The 16090-nt window shown below is 43.8% G+C and overlaps 1 long non-coding RNA gene across 1 annotated transcript; it reads left to right on the top strand.

Moving 5' to 3' along the window:
• Positions 1 to 682: 682 nt before the first annotated feature.
• Positions 683 to 14979, top strand: LOC146895826 (uncharacterized). The gene is made up of 2 exons (XR_015005292.1): positions 683 to 903; positions 14801 to 14979. It is a non-coding gene; the product is annotated as an uncharacterized LOC146895826 (long non-coding RNA).
• The last annotated feature ends 1111 nt before the right edge of the window (positions 14980 to 16090 follow it).

Below are 16090 nucleotides of genomic sequence, written 5' to 3'. Positions count from 1 at the left end.
TGCTTATTACACTTGATATTTCACTGACACCAAAGCAATTATTTCTTTACTCTGAGATTTGTAGAAAATATTATTTTGTTATTTATATTATGCAATAATAACAAATACAATAGCCCATGAATATATCATGACAGCAACATGTATAAGTACATATGCCATGCATTTGCAACTCTGTTATTTTGAATACTGAGAACAGCCTGTCTGGGTGAGGCTCTCATTATGTCTAATTTATAAAAGAGCATATTGAGACCTTAAAACATACTCACAGGATAGACGGTATAAAGGTAGGAAAAAATTAAATAATCAAAAGATATAATTGAGAGTCAGTTAAAGTCGGACTGTGTGAGCGGCTTCAGCACAACTTCTAGCTTATCTCCGCTGGGTTCTGCAACCTGAAGCAGTTGCTCGGCTTTATCTGGACCTAAACTCCTGTGGCTATGAGTTGGTCACCTCCTTTGTGTTCCACCAATGAGTCAGGCAAAGAGAACACATTCTCCAATGGAGATAAGAAACAGATGTTAGAGCCAGGTGGTTGCTGTTGGCCTTGGAGTGTTTGAGACACAGCTCACCATTGGTTGTCCTTTGTCCTACCCTCGCTGGCTAAAGGATCTGAATCCTGGCCCACGTGATCTTAACTCCATTCAGGAAATACAGGTTAGGAGGACTCAGAACTTGGGAGGAGTCCTCTGGAGGCTGCAGTGAGAGGCCATGAGCCTGCATTTGCTTAGCCCAGTTGTTTGCTGACTAATGGGTGTTGGGACTGAAGGGGAGAGAACATCCCCATCAGAGGCCTGGGGAAACACAGTCCACTCAACCTCCTGTTACTCACCTGGAGAGCAGAGATGTTCTCAGATCTAAAAGCAAAGTCATTCCCTTTACTCGAGCTAAAATGGTCCGGCAAAGGTAAGAGAGTTTGTGCAATCTCCCCAGGACAGGACAAAGGGGACATGTAGTCAGGGTTGCATGCTGAGTGATGACAATTGATTTGGGAAAAGAAAAAAAATATTTAATATCATATCAATCTTATACTGACAGTTTTTGCTTTCAGTCTATCACAGCAGCTTATGAAAATTGTGCTGTTGAGATCTGGACCATGGAACTTTCCCAAAAGAGCAGCTGGGGTGGGGAGAAAGTAGAGAACAATATCATTGTAGGCATAGGTAAAGGGTGGCCGGCCCTGCCTGGGGTGGGATAGACACTTAACATGGCTCAGTGTCTTAGCACTTTCTTGCTGTGGTCATCAGAACACATGGCAGAACTTAGGGGAAGATAGGTTTGTTAGGGCTCCTAGTTTCAGAGAGACGTCACTTTGTCAGGGTGAGTGTGGTGGTTTGAAAGAGAATGTGGCACAGTAGGCTCCCGTATTTGACCCTTGGTCCCCAGTCGGTGGTGGAGGTCTAGGAGGTGCCTATGTCCTGGACAGAGTTCATCACTTGGGCTGGGCTTTGAGGTTTCAAGACCTTACAACATTCCCAGTGCTCTCGCTCTCCGCTTCTTGTTTGTGTTTTATATATAAGCGCTCAGCTTGCTGCTCAGGCCACCATACCTGCTACTGGCTTTCTATGCCTCCCCACCACCATAGAGTATTACCCTCTGGAATCCTAAGGCAGAATAAACTCTTCCAGAAGTTTCCTTTTCCTTCGTGTTCCATCACAGCAACAGAAAAGGAATGAAATGCAACAGGAAAGCCATGGAGACAAGAGTGCCTCCCTCCATGGTGGCCTCTCACCAAGCAGGTCAGGATCCAGAACACAAAGGCCAGAACCAGGGGTCAGCATACTCTTCAAAGCCCACCCCCAGTGACCTGCATCTGCTAAACAGACCCCATTTCCTGAAGGTTCCACAGCCTAGAAAATAGTGCATCAAACTAGGAACTAGTCAAAACACGAACCTGTTGCAGGGGCATTACAGGTAGAAAGACTCCCAAATTGGATTGTGGATGCAGTATGAACTGTGTCACAGTGGATTCTAATTCATAACTGAGTTGAGAACACTGTTCAGAGAGTAGGGTAGTTGTAAAATACGATGCTCCCTGTTGGAAAAGGGCCTTGGTTTTCTCTCCAAGAAACAGTACTTGTACAAAGTGTTTGGGAGGCAGAGTAAGACTTAAAGGAAAAAGCTAAAAGGTTAAAGGTCTGGGCTGCAAGTGGAAGTTGGTCAGGAGGCAGGGCAGCTGTCACTGGCCACAATCACAATGGCTGAACCGTGGAGCCTGGATTGCACCAGCCATTGTCTAGGCAGGCCAGAAGAGTCTGGTGCGCTTCAAGCCCCACCCCTTCCCGAAGCATCGCTCCTCTCTTTTTTCTCCATTGGATTTCCACCATAATGTATCATCCAACAAAACACATCTACTCAAAATGTTTCAAAGCCAGTTGACCTGTAGGACTATTCTTTAACTCTGAAACTCTGTTGTAGTCAATCTTTGATGTTTTGCAGGAAATCAGACTCCAGACTGGTTGGTCCATTCTTCCAGAGTCTGAAGGGTTAAACAAAGAAGGCATGAGAGGCCTGAAAGATGTGCATAGGAGACAGTTCACTTAAGACAGGGACCTGCCATCCTCTTTAGAAGTGAAATTGCCTGGCGTCTGTCCAATAAAAGTCTCTCTCAAACCAGTGAACGTACTCTGAGGATAGCACGGGCACAGGGAACCAAGAAACACAGTGTTATGTGTCAATGACTTAGGAGGAAGTGAGATGTGGTTGCTTTTATTTATCTCTTCTTCATTTTCCAGTTATACAAATTAATGGTTTTCATTATCATGCTTTCAGACCATGTATGTGTTACACGTTGTTGTAATTTGTACCCTGTCTGTTTCTCCCATCTCTCTTCCTCACTTGCACATGATGCTTTCTTCTTGCCAAATAGTACCTACCGCTTCTGCTTCTGCTTCTATGTCACCCATGTTCCATTACTCTCTCTCAACCCTACCTTTTTTACTTTACTGCCTCTCTCTTCTCTCTCTCTCTCTCTCTCTCTGTGTGTGTGTGTGTGTGTGTGTCTCTCCTTCTCTCTCTCTCTCTCTCTCTCTCTCTCTCTCTCTCTCTCTCACACACACACACACACACACACAGATATAATTTTAAATATAGGTTCCATATGTGAAAGAAAACATACATTATTTGTCTTTCAAAGTCTGGCTTATTTTTCTTAACTTAATTTTCAGTTCCATCAATGTTTCTGACCAATATCGTGGCTACATTCTTCTTTGTAGGTAGAGACATTTTCTTGACCCATTCATCTACTGACGGCCATCTAGGCCGGTCCCATTGCCTAGGTATTGTGAACAGTGAAGCAATAAACACGGATGTACAATATCTGTGTGGTATGTGGACTTAGAATTCTTCAGGAATATACCCAGGGGAAGAATAGTTCTGTTTCCAGCCTTTTGGAAGCCTCCACACTGATTTTCATAGTGACTGTACTAGTGTGTAGTCCACCAGCAGTGAATAAAGGTTCCTCTTTTCCTGTGTTCTTGCCAACATTTCATTTGCTTCCTTGATGACAGTCATCCTAACTAGGGTGGAATGGAATCTCAAAAGCAGTATTAATTTGCACTTCTCAGGTGGCTGAGGATGTTTAGCATCTTTTTAAGCATTTACTAGTCATCTGTCTTTCTTTTCCTTGGAGTTTTTAGGATCTTTGAAGTATTGGGTCATGTTATCTGTTGAGAAGAGTATTTCATATCTGTGGGATGGAATATCCTGTAAATGCGTTATGTCCTTTTAATCAATAGTACAGTTAAAGTCTGGTGTTGCTACTGTTGGCTCATAGTTTGGATAACTATTTATTAGATTATTTATTATTATTATTTAGAAACGAGAGTGGGGTATTTGAATTAGCCATTACTATTATTTCGGAACTTACTTAATCGTCTATGTCCATTTGTGTTTACTGTAGGGAGTGGGAAGTCCGACTTTTGATGTATAGATAAAATTGCTATGACTTCTTGATGAATCATCCCATTTATTATCAGTCATATAGAATGGTCTTTACCTTCTGACTAATTTGAGTTTGAAGTCTACTTCGACAGACATCAGAATAGCTATGCCAGCTTCAAATTAGCATCCATGGGCTTAGCAGATTTTCTTCCACTCCCTGAGCCCCAGTCTATGGTGTCTTTATCAATGAAGGGTGTGACTTAGTACTAACTGTGACTTGAGTGGAGTTTATTGATCCAGTCCACCAGTCTGCATCTCTTCATTGGCAAGTTAAGGCCATTATATTTAAGATTATGATTGAAAGATGTTTATTAAGTCTTATAATTTTTGGTTGTTTTTAGATTTCATTTCTTTCTGTGTTGTGATGTCACATCTATTGGTTTGGATAACCCTTCTGGTTTTATTTGGGAATCTTATGGTTCAACCTATTCTTGAGGGCTCAATACCATCAGAAAGAAGAAAACAAACTGCCTTTGACAGCAACTCCTTTTCCTTTCCCCTTAGCAGGGGGTTCTGTGGTGGAGATTGTATTTGGCCTTCTCACTGATGTGGTACCTGTCTTTTCCCGTCTTTTTCAGCAATTCTTCCAATTCTTGGTGAATTACCAAAGTTCTTCTGTTTCATTCTTTGGAATGGAGTCTACTTTTTCTTTCTGTGGGTTTCTCTATAATGGCCCAGAAGTGACTTCTAGCCCACTCTCTCATCCCAAAATCCTTCTTCCTTAGGAAAAAAACCCTTCATCTCTGGTCTTCAAAGCATCTGGTGCATTGTAGACCCTCTGCTCAGCTTCCTCCTGTCAGTCCAGGACACATGGACTTCGTTTGCTTGGTTTGGCTTTTGTTTTCATTGTTGGTAATGCGTTGATGTTGGATGACTTGAACAACTATGGACACGGTACACAGTGGTCTTTAAACCAGAGCTGCCCGGACTCACCTGGGAGGCATGTCCAAGTGCACCCCTCTGGGATCCAGTCCCAGGCTTCTGCCTTAGGGCTGTGAGAAAGCCATTTTTAACCAGTTTCAGGTGATACTGACTCTGCTGATCTGGATCACAAGTTAAGAAACTGCTGTAGGCAAAAATGAATTCATTATAGAGGTTGAAAAGAGCATCCCAGCAGCGGTGAGTCAATTGCTAGCACCCGGGACATGAAATGGCGAGCCTCCTCACCTAAATGAATGAGTAAAGCCTCCGGCGAAGCAAAGGTGAGAGCTGCTCTACATACAGATCACCTGACTAATAATTCCCAAACTATCAAGATCAGTTGTGAAGAGGGGGCGGAAAGACAGTAAGAGGAAAAGGGAGTTTTCAGCGAGATTGTGTCTCCTAGCAATGCGAGAGGTTACAGTACACACAAAGTCTCACCCCCATGACTCCCTAAACACAAGCTAAACAAGACAACAGTAGACATACTAAAGTGGGAGGGGAAAGCCCAGGAGGCCTCAGCCCTGCAGAAAGAACTACAGACAGTCTAGGAATATGCTGAGGGTGGGAGAAAGTCTTCCCCACGGGAGAGCCCAGCAGTCAGCTGTGTAATACCAAGTGGTCAATGCTGAAAATGGACATAAAAAAAAAAATTATACCAACTGAACAGCTTGTATTTACGTGTTTAGGAATACATATGTAAATGCAAACATAAGTTAATAGGAAAAGATTTTATTTTTAGTGCCAAGAAAGCCTTATCAGGACAAAGAGGGATGAATTATGGAACATGTTTCTTATTAGTTTTGTGATTGTGCGATTCTTGCCAGCTTGACACTTAGAGTCATCTGGGATGAGGGCCCCTCAACTGAGGAACTGGCCAGATCCTGTAGCCATGTATGGAAGAGATTGATGGGGAAGGGCCCTAAAGTTGCTTTTGGTCATAGCAACAGCAGAAAGCACAGAAGAGCAAGGCATACAATATGTGTGTGACTGTGTGTGTGAATGTGCAAGATGTGTATGCACACACATATGTACAAACCTTCAACATCTACACATACATCTGCATATCTACAGCTCTTATGGAAGACAAGATAGCCAATTTCTCTAGGTTTATTATAGAAAGTAGCCATGTAATGGAACACAACTCTGGCTAACAAAGGTTCCTGCTGCAATGATGTAAGAGGCCTAATAGAAAATTCTAACCCTTTGAATGCACCTATCTGTAATTAACAACAACTGCCATTCATATTATCTATGTCTCTTCTTCTTGTTTTTTGCAGTGCCAAGAAAATGCCTTAAAGTGGTCTAAATAAGAGTCAGAATTTACTTATTTATTTTTGCTTGAGTAATATTGAGTTGCTGGTTTGTAGTCATGGATGACCATATTTCCGCAGCTTAATTGCTGCAATTCCCCAGATAGCCATTGAAGTTTGAATGCGTCCTAGGAGTACAATGTGCCTACAAGAGGTGAGCAAGGGGGTAAGAAGCCCCAACAACTTCCTGGAAATATATGAAAGTTAGTCGGCCAGCATTCTCCTTATCGCTCCCACTTGGCTTCAGAGTCCTGCAACCTTTTAAGCATTGCTAATTTCTGGTCACTGCCAGGGTACATACAACCAACCGTTCAAGATCCTGAGCAGCAAACACGACTGGTGAGGGAGAAATAATCCAAGGTCAAACTCCACACCCCTTCAGAGTCACGGTGAATCGGTTTGGAGTCTTTCTCTTTTCTTTTAAGTGACTTAGCTATACATTTGTTGGAGATCATTAAGAGGTTAGAGCATTTCCAGGGTGTAACACTGGCCCAAATGATGACCGTAAGGGAGAAGCTTAGATTTAAGCTCCCCCACCATCCAGGCAGGACTCCTAGGAACTAAATCTGCAAGCTCAAAATACAATCCTCATCATCTGGACTGCTCCTAAATGAAGTAGAAGTTCAGAATGGCCAACTAAACTGCAAATAGCTCCTCCAAGGTGATTTTAGATCTCGCTCTAATGGACTCACTTATCCTTAGGGAAGATGACACACGAAGAATCAAGGCCACAAAGCTCAGAGTGGAGTCAGGCTTTTAAACCAGGTAGACTCTAACACACACACACATACACACACACACACACACACACACACACACACACACACACACACACTCCTAGCTCTCCTGCCTCTAAAACCATTGCTGATAAATACTGATCAGACCTCTCTTCTATGCCGGGAACCAAGCTTCCAATGATGAGAAGAAAAGTATAATCCTGTTCTCAGGAGCTAGAGAGGCACTAGATACCCAGGCAAATACATTACCTAACAGAACCCAATATGGGATCCAAAATGGGTCAAAATAAAGCTACAATAGCCAGCCTGACAGGAGTCACCAGACCTTCGGGGGAGATTTACAGTGAGCTACCTCCCATTCTTTTGCAGTTTTCGCCCAGTTTCTTCTTCTCTTTGTTTTATTTGTGACAAATCTAAGGACCAGAGATGTGAAATTCTGTCTGCAAGGTGCTAAGAAAGATATTTCTCATCCAGTCAATAAGTTATACCTATCCTAAGTGAGCATATACTCCATCTACTCCCTCCACCCAAGAGCTAAACACTGTTCAGGGCTTCCCCACTCCTTCCTGCAAGGCAGCAAACCTCTCTAAGGTGTCCTCTGGCAGCCTCGCCTTCTCTGTCTCCGTGTAGGCTGCAATAACAAACAACTGTTGCTGAGGCGTTCCTATTGACGTGTTACCTTCAAAAACTCCCTCCCGTCACAGGAGATGCCTCTTCCAGAGTATGGATCATCATCTGGCAACTCGTGGCTTTGTTGCCATGGAGACCCGATAGGATGAGCGGTGTTTGTTTGCCTGCATCACTCCTGGGAGTGCGACAAAAAAACGCTTCTCTACGTCACGCGTAGCTGTTGTTATGGTCGGCTGTGGGTAGGCACTTCCTGCGGGTGAACCTTAATCAACCGACCGGCAGCGATAGTATCACAACTTCTGTTTGATACGTTAATAGCGACAGACACACTTCCACAATTAATAGCGCAGGGCCGCCTTTGACAGCCACATTGCTTTCGGTGGGAGAAGAAACACTGCATTTGCTAGGGTTCCCTGGGAGGAGGGCCTGCCTCCACATCCTCGTTGCCACTGTCACCACAAACCGCCTTGCTCCTACTCTGATCTTGACTTTCTGCCTCACCCCTATCTGGGCTGAGAAGCCGCTTGGCAAATGCAGCAGCAAGTGCTACTTCCTGTTTCAGAACTTGGGGGCAGCCATCCATATATCTCCGCTATCACTTTTCGCCAGCTCTCAGTCCAACTTGCTGCTGCCTTCTTGTCTGCAAGCGAAGAGGACTCCAGCAGCTGATGATATACTTGATAGGGTTAATGAATTTGGCTGCATTTCCGTATGACTCAAAAATCTAAAGCAGAAAGTAAGCAGCCATGCCTGCCCCCATTCCTAAATGTTTAAAAAAAAAAACAAAACAATGTCGACAACATAATGCATGCAGACTTTAAAGCAGTCCTTGCTCCTCCCTCTCTCTGTCCCGAGAGAAGAGAGAAAGAAACCACCACAGAGTCTACCCTTGCAGAGTGCCTTCAACCTGAGGGCATGTATGCCCAGAGAGCACACATCCCACATCTTAACTGTGGGAAGTCCCTCTCCCAGATGACAGGTCATCCCCAAAGCTCTGTCCACTCTCCCAGGAAAGCAACTCCACTGTAGACTGGATCCTAGGTGTGGATTTTTTCCATGGCTAATAGGAAGCACCAGGCCCTGCACACTTAGGTCAGTCATGAACTTCAGGCCTTCAGTGTTTTCTTCTTCCTAGGCTTTTGCTCTGCTTGCCCTGGGCTGCATTTATTCACCTTCACACGTTCTTCGTACTTAGTCTAAGTGTCTCTTTTCGCCGTGTCTCCCCGGCAGTGTTGTCCTAAGTAGCACTATCAGTAGTTGGTTCGATGCTTACATCCTGCCCACTGCATTTTCTGCAATGGTAAGGACTCAGTCTGCCTTAGGTTGGGCTTTCCTCCCACCCTGGTGTTGTACACACGGCAGACGCTCAGAGAATGTTGAAGTAAGCAGCAGACAATGTAGGCCACTTCCTTTTTCCCCTTTCCTTTCTTCTTTCTTTGTAAACATAAGCATTGATGGAAGAAGTTTAGCACACGGCAAATTGTTCCGATTTGGGAATTTAAATCAACGTGTTCTGTCATTCAGTTCTTGGAAGTAGAATCACTAGGTCAAAGACTGTCAACATCTTGGATTCCTCTTAAGAAACAACATATTATTTTCCAGAACGTTGTGTATTCTAACCAGTGGGGTGTGAAGTTGCCTGCTCCCTTTTATGCCGATCAGCACTGTTAGAAAAAGATAGGAAGTTTGGTCATTTGGAAAGATGAAAAGTTCCTTACTTTTGCTCAACTTTGCCTTATCTAAGTACTGAGAGAGACACTCCCCCCACCCCCACCCCGTTTATAGTTCTTCTCTTGTGAATTGTTTGGTATCTTTTATCCGATCTACTTTTGGAGCTTTCTTTCTTCTTGTCTTCTCTTTCTTGGACATCCAGTCTCACTAAGTACCACCAGGCCTGGCTTTTGATAAATGTTTACAAGGTGTTTGTAGTTAAAGAGTTAGCATATTACGCATTATGCATTTCAGAGCTCTCCCCACTTAGATGTTTGCACTTTAATTATAGGGGCTTCCTAATGTTCAGAAGTTTGGTGTTTTATGTGGTCAGACCCATCACCATTTCTCTGGGAATTTCTCACATGCCTTTACATCTGTAGCACTATTCATCCTGCGTAATGAAGAGAATATGTAGCTACTTTCTCTCTGACCTTTACATCCTCTGAGTCCCTTGTACATTTATGTTCAACCGTGCCTGAGTCTCAGCCACTGGGAATTTAATTTGATACTGGTAGGAGGCAAGGGTTATCTTTTGTCAAAGAACGTCTCAATATAATTTGGGGACTAGTCTTGCCTTTCTCAATGATTTGAAATGTCTCTCTTTAGTATATTAAAAGCTACTCTTTAGCAGGGCCTGGTGGGTGGCTTGCTCACACCTATAGTCCCAGCAAGCAGGATGCTGAGATAGAAGGGTCACTGTAAGTTCAAGGACAGCCTGGTTGATATAGAGAATTCCAAGTCAGCTAGAGTTATATAGCAAGAGCCTGTCTCTAAAGACCAAAAAGGAAAACAATGCCAATATTTAGCTGGGATTGGTGGGTCATGTCTGTAATCGGAACACTTAGGAGGCTGAGGATCAAAAGTTTGAGGCCAGTTCAAATTCCCAGGGAAAGCCTGGCTCACCTCCCACCTCCTAAGCACTATTATCCTATGGTCTTTCTTAGGTAGAACATGAGAAGGCAGGGTACCTTGTTTGTTTTCCCACCCATTCTCCCCACCTCTGCCTCTGCTCCAAGTCCCCCTGATTCCCTATTTAGCAACAGTTAAGCCTCGCCGAGGGAAGATACTGCAGCACCATTGGAAAACATAAGATCGGAATGTGGTAGAAGCATCGTGAACTGGCACGGCAACCTAGGAGACGGAATCAGCTTCCATTCGTCTGATACTGAAGTCTTCATAAAACCTGTGCACACACAGCCACTGAGAAGTTCTGTGGCCAAAGATAGGCTATCTCTAATCTTCCCTGGTGTGTCAGAGACCTGAGTTTCTATGGTGATGCTTTCCCTTTCTCACAACATGACATGCTTGTACAAACGGGGAATTGCCAGCCTAAACTAAGACAAGAGTCAACAGAATGTTCCCTTAGAGAAAGCCACCAGCCACACACTCAGCAAGGGGGTGTGGGAGGAGGCATTGACTGGCTGGTCCCCTCCTCTCTCTCTGTCTTGCTGGCTTTTCCCTCAGAGGCCTTGCAAGTTGGTCCCCGGGAAACTTGGAATCTCGGAACTTGGCCTTCGTTATTAGACCTTGTCAGTATTCCTCGGATGTATTTTTCATAAGTCAATTTTGGAAACAAAAATAAGTGGTTGTTTTCAGGTTTTAAGGTGCAAACAATAATGGTGCAGGAGTCTGACTTCACTTAAGAGTCCTATTTTCTGGACTAGTGTTACTGGATTCAGATAGAAGCTTTATGCTGTAAGGTCTGTCGTATCTTTTGTGTTTGTTTTGAGATAGGGTCTCATGTTATAACCCTGACTAGCCTACAACTTGCCATGTAGATCCAGTTTGGCTTCAAACTCACAGAGATAAGCTGCCCCTGCCTCCTAAGTGCTGGGTTTAAAAGTATACAACACCATGCTGGGCTGTTTTGTTTTTTGAGATAGGGTTTTATGTAACCCATGCTGATCTCAAAATTGCTATGAGCTCGACTTCCTGATCCTCCTGCCTCCACTTCCCTAGCCCTGGGGTTACAGCTATACAAAACCACACCTGTAAGGGTATCTCCAGACCATTCCCAAAATGTGGCTCTCTGGTTTTTATTTTATTTAGGGGTGTACATGGGTGTGAGTGTGTATATGAGTGTGTGTGTATGTGTGTGTGTGTGTGTGTGTGTGTGTGTATGTGACCAGCCTCTAGAGATCCTCCTGCCTGGGCTCAGTAGTGCAGGGATTTCACTTGAGATTTAAAGGTGGATCTGTGTTTGCGAATGATTTAGTTCAACCTTCCTTCAGAACTCAGAAACAACTCTCTCCTGACTGTGTCTCACACATGTCTATGTACCATTCATTTTACTGCTTAAAAATAAAAGAATTCCACCAAAATGACTGCCTGTGGATATGTGTTAGGAAGAGGGGTCTACATATTGCAAAGTCCTTAGGTGTTTCAGGTCTATTAATCCTTAATAGATAACATGTAGCGGAGACGCCTCGAACGCATCCTAGCTGACATAACGGAGTGCCTCCTCTCTAGCTCCTCCTTGCCCTCTCTATCTCCCTAGCCTTTCTTTGCTATTCCTCTCCTTCCCACAGCCATCATCCTCTCACACGCTTCTGCACAATTTTTCACGATTATTGCCTTTGGCCTGTTTCCTTCTCCATGAAGATGTGTGTGTGTGTGGGGGGGGGTCTTGTCTACTGGATAAACTAATATGTCTAATACAGTTTCTGTTTCCTCAGTAAGCGCTTAGCATCACTGAACTCAATTTAGTCATCTGATGGCCACACAAAGTGCGGGGTTCTGGGGTATTGAGTCTTTTGGTGAACTTATATTGAGGATGTGGTTCTTCAGCTCTTAACTTGGTGGGGTTTTTTTAGTTTTTTGGTTTTTTTTTTTTTGGTGTTGACTCAATCCTAAATCAGGCATCCTTTGTGGTTCCCAGCTGCCCCTTGACCCTCATCTTGTTAGTCAAACACAGTAGGAGGGACATGGGATCTTTTTCTTATATTCCAAACAAGTACCTTGAGACTCACTCTACCACAGCCACTGTAGCCAGGGGCATAGACTGTGTCAGTGGCTTAATCATCACTGAGATGGAGTCATGTGGAACCCTAAACAGGAAGCGAGACATAGAGAATATGGGTTGACTTCACTCATCAAGAACCAAGGACAGGTGAAAAGCAATGACAGTCTGGAGAAGCCTCCTTTCTAGCTTCAGTGTGTACAGTAAAGTAGGGTGTGGGTTATACTTGTGGGATAAATTAGAGATTTCCTAAGGACTGGAGGAATCACCTTCTAAAAGGATTCAGGAAACCAGCAGGACGCTGACTCCAAAGATGAAGACGTTGTTGCCAACATCGCTTGCTCTCTAGAGATGACATCCTGGGTCCTCAAAAACATAAGCAGTCATTCATTTCCTTGTCTTTCTTTCTCTGCACAGACTACACTGAATAGTGATACTTCTTTGGAGTCTTATTTTTGTAACATGAAGGGCTGGCTTGTTGGGGTTTATGTCCTGCCCAGTTCCCCACAGTCAGCAAGCCCCAAAGAAAATCACACAGAGATCTCCATAAGTTTTAAAACTGATTGGCCCATTAGCTCAGGCTTCTTTTTAGCTCTTATGACTTATATTAACCCATTATTCTGATCTATTATGGCCATATGGCTCGGTACCTTTTTCAGCTGGCAGGTCACATCCTGCTTCCTCGGTGATCTGCGCAGAACTGGGAGGAATCAACTTCCTGCTTCCCAGAATTCTCCTGTTCTCATTGCATCATCTCTACTTCCTGTCTGTTTTTCCTGCCTATACTTCCTGCCTGGCCAATCAGCGTTTATTTAAAACATGATTGACAGATTACAGACAATTCTCTCGTACCATATTTTCAAGTTAATCAGCCTCAGATAGAAGCTCAGAGCCCTCAAGCTGTGAAGATTGGTGCCTCCCATGGCCTTCCTCACCCCTGTATTACCATTACTAAGCCAGCATCAGCCCATAGTAGAATCCTTCCTGGTTCTGTAGCACAATGGCTGGGCCACTGTATGTAAGTGTTGGGGGGTGGTACCACTTCCTAGGTTGTGTACCAAGACAGCCAGAACACCAGCAATTTTAATTCCTGAAGAATAACAACATTAAAAACTAAAATAAATATTTTATTTTAATAAAAATTAAACTGCAAATACACATTCCCACTGTTCCTCAATCATGTCCTTTAGAGGCAACTACCATTGAAAGGAGCCTGGTGGCTTCTAGTCACCCTTTCTATGTAAACACATGTGTACACATTTCTGGCCCCTCACAATCACATTGGCGTTATTTTAAGGGACCGCATTGTGAACACTATTCTCTGACACAAGGATTATCTTTCTTCCTTCTCATGTCAGAAGCATACCCATCCTTGGATATTGTACTTTATCACTTCTGTTTTCTGGTTGCTGTTTCCAGCACTGCACCGAGGGCCCTTACTATATATATGTATTCTTGTATGTGTTTCACAATATATCTGGATGCCAAGTTCTTCCTTGTATAACTGCTGGGCCAGAACTATGTGCTCGGAAATTTTCAAACAGTTGGTTCTGATGGTTCTTCTGCAATTCTGTTGGTGGGAGCATTTTCTAACTTCTTGGAGTCAAGTTCAGAGTAGATGATTGCTAAGGCCCCTTCCAGTTCTAACAGGACTCAGCTCTGAAATTCTCATCTGTTCTGCATGGTGGCTTCCTGAGGCTGACTTTTATTTTGGGCTATTGAAACAAGCTCTATTTAGTCGCGAGTCAGAAAGAGAATGCGTGAAAATGAAAAGGAAAACGCAACTGAAAAATATCACACATTTCCTGTAACTAGCCGGAGGGCCACTGGGTCTTGCCGGTAGTATGTCTGCAATCCCAGTACCGTGGAGGATGTGGCAGGACGATTTCTGAGAGTTTGAGAGCACCCTGGGAGGTCAAGGCTAATCTGGGCTACGTACGGAGATAAAGAGAGAAAAGTTCAGGATGGACTGACTTCACATCATAAAAAAAGAACCAAGGTGGAAATTTGACTGGACAGGGGCAGCGAGCACAGGTGTTTGATCTGAAAGAGTAACTGGCTCTGGAGAGAGAGGAATTCTCTGTAATGAATGGGGGGGGAGGGGCATTAACCTGGCCTATAACCTTTGAACCAGTCTATGTTGTTAGCTGTTTTATTCAGAGAACATGACTGAACCTGCCCAATGCTTGGCCAGAGATCCTTCCAGGAAAACTCACAGTGTTGCTGCAGTCTGCAGGTGACCAGGGTAGTGGGGTTCTCCCTTTGAGTTGGGGCAGAATTTTTACGGTTTACCTGCTTAGTAGTTTAGTCCCAGTAGCTGGTTCTCTGAAGTCATGTTTAAGTACCCACAGCCCAAGAAAGTGCTCTGACCTTGTTTTGATAAAATCTTGCTATATATCTCTGGTTGATCTGACACTATGTACCCCAGGCTGGCCTCAGACTTGCAGCAATCCTCCTGCCTCAGTGCTGGGATTGCTGGTTTGTGTCAGCATGCCTGGGTTAGTGGGTTTTGTTTTTATTGAAAGATTAAATGAGCCTTTTCTTTAAAATTCAGCCGATGGGGCTGCTACTCCTTTGTTTCTTTCTAGAATAGTCCACTCAGCCCTAAAGGGACCACCGTGTTGCATCAGTCATTCAGAAGTCATTGAGATGTCTGAAGCTCGTGGTGCAGTCTTCCTAAGAGAGTCAGTGGAGAATCTCAGAGCGACCCAGATGAAATAATTGGCAAAACTTCTCCTTAATAAAAAGTTTGAACTTTTCAATTCCAGTCAGTAGTCTTGATCCTCACCTCACCTTCCTTCCTGAAATATCTTAATTTTTATGAAATGAAGTGGATCTGTATACTGCAAGGTCTTGGATGAGGGATATAAATGTAGAATACAGGTGAAAGCACTATTAACATAAATCAAAATTTCTCCGCAAGAGAAAGCGAGCATGGTGGGTCATGCCTGCAGTTCCAGCATGGCAAGACAGAGGTGGGTGTGTCACTGCAGGTTCATGACCAGCCTTTTTGGGGTTAAAAAGCCTCCTGAGCCAAAATATTAATGACCATGCTTATTTCTCTAATATCAGCCTGCAGTATTACCCATTCACAAAGATTGAGATGAGGAAGTAATAATACATTCTATTTTGTTATGTTTTATTATTGTCATCTCTTAGAGGCCTGTTCTTTATGAGGGACAGAAATGGAATGGATCCAGTGGGAGGAGAGCTGGGGAAGAACTTGGAGGAGTAGAGGGAGGGAAAACCGTAATCAGGACATATTTGTGAGAAAAGAATCTATTTTCAATAAAAGGAAAAATAATAAAGCTTTATCAGTTAAAAAAGTAAACAGTGGCTGGGCAGTAGTGGTGCACGCCTCTCATCCCAGCACTCGGGAGGCAGAGGCAGGCAGATGTCTGTGAGTTTGAGGCCATCCTGATCTACAGAGTGAGTTTCAGGACAGCCAAGGTTGTTATACAGATAAATCTTGTTTTGAAAAACATACAAACAAATAAACAAACAAAAAGAAAAGGCACCCCCCTCCCCAAATTCATTGTGTGAATACACCCCCTTTCCTTTATCCATTCATCTGTTGGTGGTCACCCTGTTGGTTACCTAGGTTCCGACTGTGTTGCTATTGTGCATAGCACTGTGAAGAGTTTTCCCTCCAGATGCCGATGGCTTTCCTACCACACTTACTAGAAAGAGACCGGACCTACTTACGTGACACAACATGCTCCCCCTTCTGTGGCAAGAACAACAAATTATCTCCCAGTCCCCACTTTCTTCTTTCCAGACTTTGACTGGGTTCACGGATACACAGTGAAGGATGGCCTTTCCCGGGCTCCCTTGGTGCTGGGGGTGTCCGTGTGATGAGCTCACCAGCAGACAGTGAG

The sequence above is a fragment of the Myodes glareolus genome, chromosome 1 (genome assembly GCF_982192425.1).
Source record: "Myodes glareolus chromosome 1, mMyoGla1.1, whole genome shotgun sequence".
Taxonomy (NCBI): domain Eukaryota; kingdom Metazoa; phylum Chordata; class Mammalia; order Rodentia; family Cricetidae; genus Myodes; species Myodes glareolus.
The sequence above is the reverse complement of the archived record's forward strand: the minus strand, read 5'-3'. Positions and strand labels throughout refer to the sequence as shown.